Source organism: Perca fluviatilis, chromosome 1 (genome assembly GCF_010015445.1).
Source record: "Perca fluviatilis chromosome 1, GENO_Pfluv_1.0, whole genome shotgun sequence".
Lineage (NCBI taxonomy): Eukaryota > Metazoa > Chordata > Actinopteri > Perciformes > Percidae > Perca > Perca fluviatilis.
Window position 1 is genome coordinate 9,368,349 of NC_053112.1, and position 14,219 is coordinate 9,382,567.

The following is a 14,219-nucleotide window of genomic DNA, read 5'->3' on the forward strand; positions in this document are numbered from 1 at the left end:
TATTAAGGATGCACCGATCCAACTTTTTTCAGTCCCGATACCGATGCCTGGGCTTTGTGTATCTGTCGATACCCGATACCGATCCGATACCGATCCGATACCGTTGTTGAATTAATAATACACTGTATACCTTCCACCTTCACCTAACTAAACATGACTTTCCTAACTAAGACAAAATAACATTGATGTAATGTATCGAATTCTTATTTATTTGTACACTCAACCCTTCCAGCATGCGACACACGTGCGACAGAGGGGAAAAAAACTAACAAAACTGGATCGGCCCGTGGATCTGTTCATTTTTACGATCCCAGATCCAGTTTATTTTGTCAATATCGGGACTGATATGCGATCTTAATATCAGATCGGTGCACCCCTACTTGATATTCTACTAGCCACAAAGTGGCGATCCGTTCCGCGAAAGATACACGCCCGGTAGGGCTGGGCGATATGGAGAAAATCATTTTATCACGATATTTTTGACCAAATACCTCCATATTGATACCACAACAATATTGTTGTGTTGACTATTGGTGCTTTCACAAAATATTTAAACAATTAGATTTTTGATAAATAATCATCCGTAATGTGAATATAATGACTAAGTGGGTAAAGGCAAATAATAGAACAGCTACAACAGTCTGGTAAGTTCAGAAAATGACATCACTTTACTGTAATGCAGCCTTTACAACCAGGAAAAGACAGAACTTATGCCATATTGCGATATTACAATATCAAAAATCTAAGACGATATCTAGTCTCATATCACGATATGGATATAATATCGATACATTGCCCAGCTCTAGCGCCCGGTCTATTTTCACATGAGCTGTTCGGACAGCCGGCCAGGAAGTGAAACAGCGAGAGCGTCCAGTCAATTTACCAAAAGACAATTCAAAGTAGAGACTATAATCTGCGATTCCAGACGCTCCCCGTGTGGTATGGCTCGTGGCGGAGGACGGAATAAAACCGGAACGCAGCACAGACGCGCCCAGTGGAGAATCCGAGTGACTGGGACACTTGACAAGTCAAAATGTCTGCTGTGAAAAAGCTCCATTTGGCTGAAGAGTTCTCATTTTCTGTTGGAAAAAGGAAACGTACTCTCCTGGCAGAGATACACCGAGCTCAATATATATTTAGACTGGTTGTAATGTTTCTGTGTGTATTATCTATTGTATCCAAATGGATTAACTTATACGGATACGTTATCCATATACGTTATATTATAAATGTATATTCTTAATTAATTATTTTATATCAGTGGCTGTTATGTTATTAACATAATAAATGTGTTGCTTTCTAAATTCTTACAGGATTTACTGCATGGAGATGGCAACTTTAAAGAGCTGATACAAGTCTTTGTGGATTTAATGCCTCAGTCTACATGAGCTGAAATTCTATTAATGTAGAGAAAAATCTAAAGAAATGTATTTGGCACCGTGCACAGTGTAATCCCTGTAAGATGTTAGCTTGGTGATTTATGTGTTATCATTTTTCACACTGATCAGATCATATCATTTCAGGCTCCTTGTCCCAAAAACTTTATTCAAACTTGAAGGGTAACTACAGTTTCTTTTAAACCTGGAGTCCTGACATTGGTCCAGTATTAAGCGAGATCGCTGCAGTTGGCCGCGGCGAAACAAGCTACAATGTAAGTTAATAGGGCAGTTGTCCGACTTGTATTTACCTTCACAAAATTGCTCGTTTTGCCGCTGACAGGCTCCGATTAATAGCACGTTTTTCTCCCATCCCAGAATGCTGTGTGGACTAGCCAGACCCTCCTCCGCAGCGCTGTGGAGGAAGGTCTGGCAATGCGTGACTAGCTAGTAGGCTAAACTCAGCAAATTCACTTTATCAAGTGTCACTGCAGGGTCCCATGTCCAAAACTTAACACTTGACCAGAGAGCAATAGATTTAGATGAATTTGAAAGTGATTTTGTCCAGCTGATCAGGATAAGGGCTGATCAGCTGAAACATGTACTGTGAAAATATAATGAATACAGAGAACAGATGGCAGGGAGACAAACTGTAAATACAGCACACTGAATATTTTATACTCTGCCTCCTGGGACACGGTACAGTAACAAGGACAGAGAGAAAGAGGGAAAGGAATTAGAGGGAGAAAATAAAGGACTGTGGGGGTGGATATGGCCGTAAAAAGGTCTCATGTAAATCAATCAGTGTCAACAGAGGAACAGGATAAATAAAGTCCCTCCAGAGGGTTTGATTTAACGTCATTATTGGCACAACAGTGATGCAATTATATAACAACGGTTACCAACATAATAAAAGTTATAATATCATGTATTCATATTATAACTTTTACTTATTTTGCTCTCAAAATCCAAAAGCAACAGAGGATTTCTTGTCCCTCCCTGTTTGGTCAGCAAGCCAACTTAAGCTAAATAAACACCGCACATATAAACACTAAACCACTTTGCTAGCTCAATCATGTTGTAACTAAGATATCTGCTGAAAAATTATTTTTTGGATGGATAGGTTTAGCTACTATAATGTTAATGTTGTCTGTGAACTTCAAACAACAAGTTCTTGTCCCTGTTTAACATTAGTCAACCAGTCAATTAAAGGGTAACTACCGTTTTTTTCAACCTGGACCCTATGTTCCTATGTTTTTATTCTAAGTGTCTGACAACATTATGGAAAGGATTTCTAAGGAGGTCGACCTTTCTGTTAAAGAGTAAGATCCTTTGTTTAAACATAAAAACATCCAAGAAATTGCATTCGCTAAACCCACCAGACTCCATTTAAATTAAAGTCATTTGAGCGTCGTAAAATACACTTCATTCAAAGTCGACAGAAAATAAAACTATGAAAAGCCGTTTTGGGTCGTCTTTCCACTCTTCCAACCATCACAACTCTAGTTTTAGTTGAAATAAACACATAGTTTAACGATTTACATGTGAAAATATGTTGGCTCTATACACGCTAAAAGTATTGCTTTTTTAAATGGAGTCTGGTGGGTTTAGCGCTAGCGACTTCAGAGCTGTTTCTGGTTAAACAGAAAGGTCTCAAAGAGGTTTTTAAAAGCCCTATATCTGAAGGGATCATTTCCATAATGTTGTCAGACACTTAGAATAATAAATGACGATGCACATTTGCCCTATAGGGTTACATTGGAGCCTGGTCTGTGGCTGCCGGTTACAGCGTACACGCTTAATACTGGCCCAATGTCAAAGATTGTTGTTCTTAACGGACACTTTAACACACAAAAACATAGGAAAATAGGGTCCAGGTTGAAAAAAACGGTAGTTAGCCTTTAACAGTTTGGAGGTTCTGGTTGCAGCTACAGCTGGATTAGGCCTACTGGATGTTGATGAAATGAGACCTCTGAGCACTGGCTTCTTGCAACCCACAATCCTTCAGTTCTCTCCCTGTCTGTGCATAGCTTTCTGACTGTGTCTCTGAACCTGCAGTGCTTTGGACTTTTTTGTGTTCCTCTGCTTGGGGACGGGACAGGACAGGACGGATGGGCGTGGCTCCGTCTGACTGAGTTCGCAGGATCAGATTTGTGGCACTGCAGCACAGAAGAGGAGGAGGGAAAGGGGGGGGTGCTGTGAATGCTGGGAAGGATGGGAGAAAAGGGAAAAGCGGATAGAGCTCTGAAGTCTCAGGTCTGACCGATACAGGAGCTGTAATTGGTCTTTTAATGAAAACACATTTAGAATAATCAATACAATTTGGGTTCCTGCCCGAGATAACTTGCTGCATTGCTTGTAAAAAAAATATTTTGGCGGGTCACCTGAAATCAGTGTTTGTTTTATTGGAGTTTCAAAAAGGTCACAATATGTCTGAATAGTTCCTTGGGAAACAGTCGGAATGCATTTCTTTTTTTCTTTTATTTTAAGGACAATCAAATCAAATTTTAAAGATCCTAAATATTGGCAAAAAGGTATTGCTATGATAGCAGTAGTACTGGCTTTCAAACACTAGATAGATCCATCGCATGCTGGGGAGGATTAAAAAGGAGGAGGGAAGCTTTCTAACTCAGTTCATTGGCTAATGTAATGTAACCTCCTGGGTGCAATGTATCAACCCTGCTGAGTCACTTTGCTGCATTGGAGCGCCGACCACAGCCAATCAGCATCATCCTTTAAGGTCAACGACAGACACTATTCTCATTCTGCTGCAGGGTTTTGTTGATTAGATTGGAGGTTTGACGGTTATGTTTCCCTGCTGCAGATCCATTTGAGCTTTGGGTATGAGGAGAGTGTTCTCAAAGAGTCTGGGATCCGTTTTGTATTTACACCATTTCTGCTAGGGGACAATACAATCTGCTTGGTAGAAATGTGTATTGTTTGCAGCTCTGTTTTTATAGTGATTTGTAATGGAAAGACCTGTGTGGAAGAGATGTATGGATGAAGTGTTTTTGGGAAAATCAGTATGACAACCAGAAAGTTGTAAAGTAGAAAGCAACTATGTGATGGTATTTTGCATCAAAATCAACAGAAATATAAAGCTCCACAACATATAAACAGTCTCTGGTCTTCAGTTCACATTTGAAAACAAGTCTGGTGATATTCTGTGATTCTGTATTTTTCTTACTGTCAATTCCCAGGAAAAAAACTGAATTCAAATTGCTACAGCCGCTAACTGAGAGAAGGACAAACTGCTGCAGTACATATGTACTGTACTGTTGTATAACTCCACAGTGGCCACAGAAGGATTGGCAGTAACGGTATAGGAAGGTACTAATATAAATATAAAACCATATAGGCTAACAATATGACAATAGCAATGGCATCAGAGCAAGCAGCAGTATTCATATTGTTTCATTTGTTTATTGAACTATTGACTCATTTATATTTATTAATTTATTTAATTAATGGACTATGCAACGGATTGGGTCATGCTACTTCCTGTCAGCTGATTCAATCAGAAATAAACAAACTGGTAGCCTAGAAATCTAGACACACCCTAGCGGCAGCAACTGTAACCCCACAGTCACATTAGCTACAAAAGAGAGCGACATGCACTCGCTTGTGGGCGCTCCTGGGCGTGCCCATGGATGTTCTCCAGTGCTACCTTCAAGCATGTCTTAAAAGTTACTTCAGAGGTATTGTTAAGTCACAAGAACGATGTTTTTGGATTTAAAAGTATTTATTTCTCGATAAAAGTAACAAAATATATGAGATAAAATGCCAAACATATCAGATATGTACAGAAATACGATGTCCTGAAGCGTTTTCCGCCATCTTGAATTATTTTCTTCGACTCGAGCCACTGACCTACGTCACGCTGCCCCTTCACTCCGATTGGCTGTCGCTTTGTCGCATCGCTCCACATTTGCATGAAATAGACTTCTTGTCTATTTTGGCCCCACCTTGCTCGTGGCAGTGGCGAGCTCATCGCTTGTCGCTGGCAAACGGCCACTCCCATTGAAAATGAATGGTAGCCTGTCGCTTTGTCTCTGTCTCTTGTAGCTAATGTGACTGTGGGGTCATTTACAGCCAGGGTCAGTCTAGCAACTCTCCGTTGGCTTGCGAGCTGGAAAAACCAAATTCTGGTCAGGCCAATCACATCGTGTATAGAGTCGGTGGGCGGGCTTAACATAAGGACGGCAGAGTTGCACGGTTCCGCGTGAATCCCCTGCTACTTGAAAACAAAGAAGATGGCTGCTGCTGCTGGCTAACAGCAGTCTTTGGAATCGGCTAAGACTTGGAGTTAAGCACTGAAGTCATTCTTAAAAAAGGAAGATGTGTTCAAAGTTTTGCCCACCGGATATGGCAAAAGTTTAATCTATCAACTAGCGCTATGAGTGCAGAGGGAATTTGAAAGACAACAGTTTATCCCGCCCCTCGGATTGAGCCCTGCCAATGGTGAGTTCCCAGACCCAACATCTGGATGTGGGTCTGGCTTGTCAGGCTAACAAACTGGGACACAGTGTTTAAAACTGCGATGGTCTATTGAGTTGATTAGCTAGGTCTTCACGGGTCAAAAAATTTGTGCCCGAACCCAAAACAACCGAAAATGTACTTCCCCGATCCCGAACCGAACCGGACCCTTGCGGAATCGAAAAATGTCCGACTCAAGCCGGACCGAACCTGCGAGACACAGACTGGATCGGCACCGATTTGACAGCTGATTATTACTATTAAGGAGTTAACATTAATTTACAATTTGTCAAAACAAAACTTTGTGTCTTACCTGAAGTAACATTAGTAGCCTTCTCCCCTGTGCCTGACCATGTTGATATCAGCCATCCTCCTAGCCAAGAAAGTTGGTAAAACACATCCAGGTTTTCTGTTTTGCTGATTGAAACAATCCACTCATTATAGAGGGTTTTCACGACGCGTCATCAGACCAGAAGTCGCCATAGTGGAGGTACTCCGCATAACAACAAAGCACAGGCACTGGAGTAGATCCCGAACGCCGTCAAGGAAAATGGTTGATTATTGCCGTGTTTTAGTTTATACCAATAGTTCAGACCGAGAAAAACATTTGGAATATTATCGACTTCCAAAAGTTATTAAAAACCAGGGAGAGGAATGCCAGAAGTTATCAGAGGAAAGGAGCCGCGTGTGGTTGGCAAAGCTCAACCAGGATCTACGAGGGAAAAATCGGTCTTGTTCGGTCTTTGAAATGAAAAAGAAACGATTGAGAGTCACTTGGCTACACCTTGAGTATCGCAATGATATCATACAGTTAAGGTTAGGCTGATTAAAGACGTAATTGCATTACTTAATTTGGCCTTCAAAACACGACACAACGGTCGTTGATGACTTGGTACTGCGTCTCCCTCACCCATCCACACACCATCTGATAGGCCACCAAACCTTTGTAGGATTTAAGATAACTTCGGCTGTTGGCCATTTTAATCTAAAATAACGATTGCTCGTTGCCAACGTTAGCATCGCTAATTTGCTGCCTGACCTCTGCTCTCTATCTTTCCCTCCTGAGCAGCGGTACTCGCTCACGCAGGTCCTTTGGTACCACCTTGTGGCCACTTAAAACAGCCCTGAAAAGACCCGGAAACCGGAGTCGGGTATGGTTGCCCGGAGACTTCCCGTCCATTGCCTCCAGGAGGGCATGAGACAGGGGGGCATGACACGGGAGGCTCCATGCTGCAGCCATACAGTCTTAGGAAACCGCGGTAATAGGCCTAGAACGGGACCCGACCAGTTTTATATAACGTTACAGCCTATGGACCCAACCCCAGTTGACCATATACGCCGTTGGGTCTCGGGGTTCGGGTAGATCCATGAATACCTCTACTTGGCACCTGGGCCACGGTCATCCCCGACAAAACGTAGCAACACCTATTGCGCGCGTTAAAGTCATTGACATATATATAATGGACCAACAGAGCCCGTTGCTCTGGACGGGAGACCAGTGAAGGCTATTGGAAGCACTTTTTCGGTGATGGCCAGCTTTACTGCGCAGCCTCAACTGAGAGAGCGCGTAAATGTGGCGTGAGCAACGTGTCTGAAGAAGTTGTAAGTCTTCTGGTAGCTGTGCCAAGAGAAATCTCAATCATTCCCAATCTTACAGAGACGGAGACTGTAGGTATATGTAAGGAGATAACATAAGCACAGGCTAATTATTGCTAACTAACATGCTAGTTAACATTAGTAATTAAACCTAAACAGCTAATGTAAGTCGAAACTGCCTGCGAGCTTCTCCTGTACTATACGGTAATTCCTCTACTGTGCAACAGTAAGTCACTTGGTTATGACACAATCGTTAGCCTATTTTTACAAAAACGTCTGCTACGGAGCCATAACGTGAGATACAAGGTAATGGAGCCTTTTATACGTTGTTGTGTTTCTTTAGAACTAAACAACGGACAAATCGAGTCTTTAAACGCCCCGGATGTAAAGTTATTCTCAGTCAGGACGTAAAAAAAAATGGCGGTCAGCGGAATGCTAACAGGAGGTGATGGCCAGTTAGCAATAAAATGGCGCCATGATGGCTCGAGTTCTGAAGCGAAGCTTACCCCTTGGTTAAAGTGGTTAAACATCCTGTTGTGTGCGCAAGCGCTCTGCTTGTCACGAGTTTACAGACACGTCTCTGCTGATTGGGTAGCCTATCACATGTGACACAGCCAATAAACTAGAGAGACACCCACCAAACCAGTGAAAACATGAGTGAAAACATATCTCAAAGCAGTTACAACCATGGTTGCACACCGTTTCACACCTGTAATATTCACATCGAATATAATACATGATTTAAGTTAAAAGCATTACTTATATGAGATTTTCTGTCGGCCGATGCACGTCATTATTTGAAAGCTGCGCATGCTCAGTGTGTATAATTCGAGTAGACAATTAGACGGTGGGCCGAACGCGTTTTTCGTGTTGTTATCGATCTCCATCGATAGAGTATACGATTCTTTTATGTACGATATTAAGTAATTATATGTAGTCAAATAAAATTTGTTGGCAACTCTGGTTTGATCATATATTTTCACAAACGTATATTTTGATTGTCAATCTGTAGGCAAATGGGACAGCTCTAGTAGCTGACCAATCAATTGTAGTTTAACGTCATTAAAAATACTAACCAATGCAGACCCAGACTAGACCCCAAAGGGGGGGTAACAGTAAATAACCGTAATCAAGCCGGTCCCGTAACGTTACATTGCAGGCCTATATTTATACATCCAACGTAAATATTATGACACTTTACCTTCGATATGGTGTTGTGTGCATGTTACTACTGTACATCACAATCAGTAAAAGTGATAAGTTGTACAAAGTTTTAGAGTGGGTGAATTTATACAAAGAAGCCAAATCGCCCAAAAGCTGTGGAAAATATGAAATCACAGAAGCCACATTCCAATATGCCAATTCATATTGGCTACCATAGAGAATGCTACATGCAGTATGCTAACAAAAGAAATATTGAGAGAGCCAGCAAGAAGAAAAAGACAGTACAGGAAGTTGAAGGTTTGTAAAGCAGCTTTATAGTGGTTAAGTGTAGTTGTTTGACCTCATATGTTTGGATAAATCATGGTATAAATGCTTAGAATTCATTTAACCCCAAACATAAATTACAGATATTTACATCTCAGAAACAGTGAAAATATAGAATATAATTATATAATGTAATAACATATTAAGTTAAATATATATTTATTCTTATAAAAGTTGAATATGTATTGTCTTAGCATGACTACCTTTATAACTAAATGACAATTCAACTATTTGATCAAGCAAGGCTTTAGTATTAGTAATATATGGCAGTAATATGTATATAAAATGGTAGAACATTTAACATATCATTTTAACAATATATAGATCCGAAACTATGCACACAAAAACAAACCCTGCCCATGTAAACCTTGCCAGGCCAGACCATGAATGTAATAAGAGAAGGGCCAGACAGAGCCCTGTGTCTTAATTGACATTTTAGTCAAGGTAAACTATAAAAGGCTACTATAGACACAGCGACATCTAGTGGACAAATTTTTCAACATATAGGACTGAAAATGCACGCCACCAAACAGTTGAGCAAAACATTAAAAGGGTTTTTATGATGAACCGTGAAAAAAAAGAGCATTTTCATTGTTTCAGCAGAATAGATGTGTCAGGGTTTAGTCAGATCAGGTCAAGAAGATATCTCACAGCAGGGCTGAGGATCTGGGATTACCTGGGAAACATTAGCAGAGTTGTAAACAGTGTAGTAAAATTATTGGTTCACGGTCTAATAAATGAGGATTTACATTTATGAGGTGCTTACTAAAAAAATAAAATAAAAGTGTAAATAGATGAGCCCAGATTAAAATGTATACAGTAATCACACCTTGTGTCAATATGAATAATAAAAGCATATCATTAGGGCTCAGCAGTAACTTGAAGTGGTTATCAATTTGGTATCAGCTTGTAGTTGCTGAAACTGAAATAAGGCTGAAATTTTTAGCCAATTTATGTCCTGAGTAATTAATACACTAAAAGAAGAAAACATGTATTTCAATAAACAATTATGTTTGTTTTATTTCAATCTCAAGTGTTGAAAAACTATAAAGTTGGAAGCATTACTACTACTACAATCCATGCAGTCATCACATTTTTCTGTTTTTCCCTTATCTTTTCCATTACAATATATTAGATGAAGAGGCATACACCCCAATTACAAACGATAATACGCCAACAGAGGTTAGAGTTCTCCGCTCAACCACAACAGAGGTTCCGGTATCTAAAAGAGACACCACATCTCCTTCCAAGGCAGTGCTTGATATGCAGAAGTGATAAATACTTTCCCCCAAAATATAACCCGAAGAGGGTAAAGGAGAATCTTCAAAAATGTGAAACACTGACAGCTGGTAAGCTGCTTCTTGCAGCAGAGTCCGAGGGGATGAAAATCTGCTACTACAAATACGTGGAATGGACCTTGTTGCCTCAGAAGCAATGTATCATTTCAGATGCTACAGAAACTACACTGTATTTTTGTACAAATCAGATGAACATGACTGCACAGGAAACAGCCAGTTTCAGACTGGATACAAGCATTTCTGTACAACAGTGGTGGAGGAGGTTTGCTAAGAAAGCGGAAAGTGCTTAAGCTATCAAAGTTGAATGCACTGTTCAAGAAATGTGTCCATGAAACAGAAGGAATTGACATCTCCTCTTACAAATCTGGTTCCCTGAAAGTGAGACTAAAAAGTCCTATCCTTTTCTAAAGTTTCAAAAACTATCAAGGCATGACTTTGTCTATGTTGAGGATTTGACACCACAAAATGGTCCAAGATGAGGTTGCCACAGCTGGATTATCTTCATCCTCATCATCAGGATGAAGACAACACAAGAAAAATTGAAACAGATGACACAAATGAGAACCCCTCTTGTACCATGCAGCTATGACACTGAAAGATGCCATAGTTAAAAAGTGTAAGACAACACCCAAACTCACATGGCCACCAACAGCACAGCAACTTACGATGTCAGCTGCATCAAATCTGGTCCCAGATAAGCTATTCAATTTCATTGCATGGACTACAGCCATGACAACAGATCCCTCTACTGACAATGAAAGAGTGAATGTTAGTGAAGAGGAGGCTGAGAAGATTGTGTCAATTGGCCAGGATGTTATTAAGCTAACAATGAGGAGATGGCTTATGCCCAAACATTGTGCATTAGCCATGGCTGTCAGACACATGACAGGATCAGCTCAGCTGATAGGCTTGTTGAATGGTCTTGGGCACTGTTCCTCTAACTCACAGGTACTTGAACATGACACAGCTTTAGCACAGCTACAAATACTACGAGGTGAGACTTACATCCCCAAAAATGCAAGTACAGTTGCAAGCAACTCTAGTTTGGGACAATAATGATTTTGGGAGAAACGTTATCTGGTAAGGGACTACACACAATACAAATGGCATAATAATTCAAAAATGATTCCATGTAATGAACCTGCCCCCTGACCATCAGTGTTTACAGAAAACAAGAAAGAGGTCTCTTGATCCGCCCCTACTAACCTTGAGGCATACATCAGAGGGAAGAGAACAGGCCCAGAACATTTTGAAAAGAAGTGGAACTAAATAGACACCCACATCCTTCCCAGGAAATCAGCACAAAAATTAGATGGTGCCTACTTCCTGATGAAGACTGCAGTCCATGGCAAAGTCCTTCCTTCCTGACTGGTTTTAATACAGTGATCCGTGGAGATCCATTCCACCACCAACCAACATTGGTACCTTCCAGTGATTGATGCAAGTCCTACAGAATTGGGAACTGTAAAACCATCCTTAAAGGTCAACAGAAATTGCAGACAGATCCAACTTCAGGGATAGTTCTAGTCTTTGACCAAGCCATCTATGCCAAAGCTCAGAGATATGGAAGAGGACATAAAAACTTACAATTAGAATGGGGAGTTCACACATGTATGGCTTTCCTGTCCTGTATTGCAAGCTTTGAGATGCTGGTTACAAGACATTCTGATTGAGGCTGACGTTATTGCTCTGGTTGTGAGGAGTTTACAGGTCACCAATATAACCAGCATTCCACAAGTTGATGTGTGAGGCACTACACAGGTTACGCTTGGCAAGCCTACCTTGAAACCCTTCTAAGACTGCCGAAGCTTTTAAAGTTGCTGCTCCCCAAAGTGCTTCTGAAGAAATAGGTCAAGTAATTAGTGACTCACAGGTGTTCAACACAACTTGAGGCTTGACAAATTACAAACAAACATACCAGTTTTGGGTTCCTACATTGAATGGTAGAGGATCTGGGGGGGGGTTGCATCTTCCAGCATCCGGTTCATGCTCCATGGTTCTTTTCCTACACAGAATCAATTACAGTAGATACCTATCAGCATACTGGCAGGAGATAACATTCTAAAGGAAACTCATCCAAGAATCTACACACAGGTACAATCAGGTGACTTTGTGGCACAGAGGACAGACATATGCCTTTACAGGCACTGCATGTGACCAGGTAATAGAACAGACAGCAAACAGGGACTCAAAGACCAAAGGTGGGCTTACAGGTTTTCGTTGAACAAAGGTGCAGTCCACAGGTGGACACTGACACGAAGAGAGCAGCCATCACAATGGAGGTCAAGGACATGGCTGGGCAGAAATTCAACAAGACAGAGAACAGAATTGGATGAGAAAAGAAAGGAACAGGATGAAAAGATGTTCGAGCATTCTGTAACCATACATCACATGATGAACCCTTTGATCAAACACTGGAAAAAGAGCATCTTTACCATGTTACATCAGCAGGTAGCATCAGAAGCCATCTCTGCAGATCTGCTGAATGCAAAAGAAATAGGTGAGAAGGCATTTGTTGAATTCTTTCAGCAACGTCTCAACACAGATGAGGTTAATTTCATGCACCACTGGAAAATGACTAAAGACATTTAAGGACACAGCTCCTCAAGTGTACCAAAGTGAGAGGCCGGAGATAGCCTAAAAGCAGATAGAGATCTCTTCGTAAAGGCTTATTGTGGTGAACAGTGAGGAAGATAGACATAGGGGAAATGCTGGTCTATAGTCTGGGGCCTTGCCTGCAGCAATTGCAAACATTGATGGCTCGATTGTAAAAACAGACAAAGCCAATTAATGCACTTTCTAGAAGGGTCAGTAAATCCACCAGCCACAGTTGAAATCCCTGATGGCTCAACCTGGGTGTGTGATGCAATGGCACTGGTACAACCATGAAACCCCAAAATACATTTGGAAGATTTGCCAACAATGTACTTATGTACCTGATCAATGCAGCCAAAGCAAAAATCAAAAGTTGTGCATTTTGTCCCTGATACCTACAAACAGATGAGCATAAAGAACGGAGAGACAGACGAGCTACAAAAGGATGTCAGGTGACTAAAATATATTGGCTGACCAGAAAACACCAAACAATGGTCCAAGTTCTTGTCTTGTGGTGACAACAAGGAGCAACTGCAACAGTTTTTCTTTGAGTCGTGGTCTAAGTCTAGGCTAGATCAAATTGAGGACATTACATTGGTAGTTGGACATGGCTCTGAGTGTCACATAATCAGAATAAAGTGCACAGTGGGTGTTACACTCCAGCTGTCTACAATAAGGAGGAGGCGACACTCGGCTGTTGCTTCACTGTCATCCTCACAGTACAGTACAAATATTGTGATCAACAGTTGACACTGATGTGTTTGTATTGGCCATTTCTTTCTGCAAGGAAATTGGAGCAAACGTCTACTTTCACACAGGTAAAGGAGAAAACAAACGCACCATACATGTACAGCAAATACAGAGCCACCTAGGTGATAAAATAACAGATGCTCTGATTGGACTTCACTGTTTCACTGGATGTGATACAGTAAGTGCTCTGTATGGGTTAGGTAGAGGCAATTAAAACACTGCTTTCAAACGAAGACCATTGTGCCACAATGAGTAGGTTGGGAACAGCTTTTCAACTGCCAGCAGAGCTGTATGAAGCTACAGAAGCTTTTACCTGTGCACTCTATGACCTTAAAGACTGTAGGGATGTCAATTATGCAAGGTCTCAGCTGTTAAGAGTGGAAAGTGCACAGACAGAAGTCTACCACCAAACAGGGATGCCTTGCATAACCACACCCAGCGGGAATTACCAGGCAGCCATATACAGAAGGTCCCTGAAGAGTCAGCCTGATGTTACCACAATGGCCCATGTTGGTGGGGCTTTTTGGGTTGTGTCTCCCCAGCCTGTTGAGTTGTTTTGTAAAAAACACAATGTGTCAAAGGGAGATGACATGCAAATTGATGAGCTCCCATGTACAGACATGTGTTTTGTGTGTGTAGA